Source organism: Artibeus jamaicensis, unplaced genomic scaffold (assembly GCF_021234435.1).
Source record: "Artibeus jamaicensis isolate MK-2021 breed Jamaican fruit bat unplaced genomic scaffold, CSHL_Jam_final contig_354, whole genome shotgun sequence".
Taxonomy (NCBI): Eukaryota; Metazoa; Chordata; class Mammalia; order Chiroptera; family Phyllostomidae; genus Artibeus; species Artibeus jamaicensis.
Genome location: NW_026521803.1, coordinates 27,860,925 through 27,862,880, shown reverse-complemented (window position 1 = coordinate 27,862,880; position 1,956 = coordinate 27,860,925). Strand labels below are relative to the sequence as shown.

Genomic DNA, 1,956 nt, shown 5'->3' with positions numbered 1-1,956 from the left:
AAGTATCCTTATCACATCATTCGGTTTATATCTTATGTGACACGTATTACAGCCTGTACCTATTCTATGTATTAGTTCATCGTGTACTGTCTGTTTCCCTTACTAGATTGTAAGCTCCATGAGGGCAGGGGTGATACCTTATTTCACTTGCATCCCAGAGCCTGACATGGTGTGGTGCATAGTAGGTGCTCAATAAATATTTGTGAATGAAAAACTGGTGGCTAACTGTTGACTTATGGTGTCTGTGGAAATCACTTAACACCTTTGTAGCAGGTGTTCACCCAGAGAGGAAAACGAGGAATATGTGTTTGGGGCAGATGATAGTGGCGAAAGGTGCTGGGGAGTTGGGAGGAATTCAGTGCACAGACCGAGAGTCCAAGATCTGGGGCAAGGGCTAGGAATGGGGGATTGGTAGGGTGTGCGCACAGTGTGGGTAATGTGTGAGCAGGTGTTGTATTAAACCTGAAAGCCTCGGTGACCCCTTTTTAGATCAGCCTGCATATGGATAAGGCTGGGGAAATGCTGCACGTAATCTGCGCCATATGCTGAGGATCACTCGTCTCGGTCAGGTACATTACACCAAGTTACACAATACAGTTGTGCGTGAAAACATTCTAATTTATCATCAGTCTCAAGGCTAACGACCTGACCCAAGTCATTACTGGGCCCAGTACTTTGGAACTGTGTAACCTGAAGTCTGGAAGTCATGGCCACATACCGTTAGATGAGCTATAGGCTTGTCTTACAACACACAGGTGGTCCCCAAACCATGAAAGGGCAGCAATCCATCCAGAGAAGTCAGAAAGAAGCTGGAAAATGAACACAACGAAGACAACAGGAGCAATCGAGATAGAAGGGTGAAGTATTTTGGCAAGAGTGAAGTTAAAATGCTTTTGATATAAAAGTTTTAAGACTTCAGAAACACCATTTGATTGAATCTACCTGATTAAGTCCTTCTATAAACAAACTATGACCCATTTTTTGGTGTGCATGCACCATTCTCCGAAGTATTGTGGTACCGGGTCATTGCACGGCGTGGTCAGAGGATGCTCATCTTCCATCTCACTGCTCCAGAGATCCACTTAATTGTCCTCACATAGAGGATGTATCAGATATTAAAATTAAACTGATGCAAACAGGTGACTACACTTGATCTTCGCCAAATGGCTGAGAAGCAGTGGCCCATTGCTTTCAGTCCCATTGATTATAAGATGTAGCCCATTAAAATATAGGAGAGGAGTGAATCTGCATCTTAGAATTTAAGAATTGGCCCTGGCTGGTGTGGCTCAGTGGATCGAGTGCCGGCCTGTGAGCCACAGATCGCTGCTTCAATTCCCAGTCAGGGCACATGCCTGGGTTGTGGGCCAGGTCCCCCGTGGGGAGCATGCAAGAGGCAACCACGCATTAATGTTTCTCCTCTTTCTCCTTCCCTTCCCCTCTCTAAAAAGAAATGAATAGAATTTATTTTAAGAATGAAAAAAGAATTGGGGTCATCGAGATCTTTCTTTGGCTTCCCCACCCAGGCCATAGCTAGTAATTCCCTCAAGGACGAGCTCAGTGGGATGACGAAGGTCGCCTCCAGGTTGCAGTGGGGTGAGGACTGCGTGATGGAGTGCGCAGATGCGAACAACTCCAGAACTGACTGATGAAGGGTGAGGCTGTAGCGAGGGAACGGCTGACAACTTTTAAGGACGAGAACATCTTGAGCCTCATGTTTAAATGCTAATTGGGTGGTGGGATGGAGTCAGTGGGAGAGGTGGAAACACAGGGCGTGTGGGAGGGGTTGGCCACGCTCGTCAGCACACTTACCATTCCTGAGCGGGAGGGAGAGGCTGAGGTGCGTGTTGGAGGCAGATGAAGCGATGGGTGTGGACACGGGGGTGTGTGTGTCGTTTGGGTGGCGAGTGGAAAGTTCTCGTCTAATGGTTCAGCTTTCGTGTCTGAGAATGAAGTGAC

General features: G+C 47.2%; 1 non-coding gene across 1 annotated transcript; it reads right to left on the bottom strand.

Annotated features, from left to right (window-relative positions):
• Window positions 1-985: 985 nt before the first annotated feature.
• On the bottom strand, window positions 986-1,179 carry LOC119063690 (U2 spliceosomal RNA). The gene has a single exon (XR_005085232.2). It is a non-coding gene; the product is annotated as a U2 spliceosomal RNA (small nuclear RNA).
• Between the last annotated feature and the right edge of the window lie 777 nt (window positions 1,180-1,956).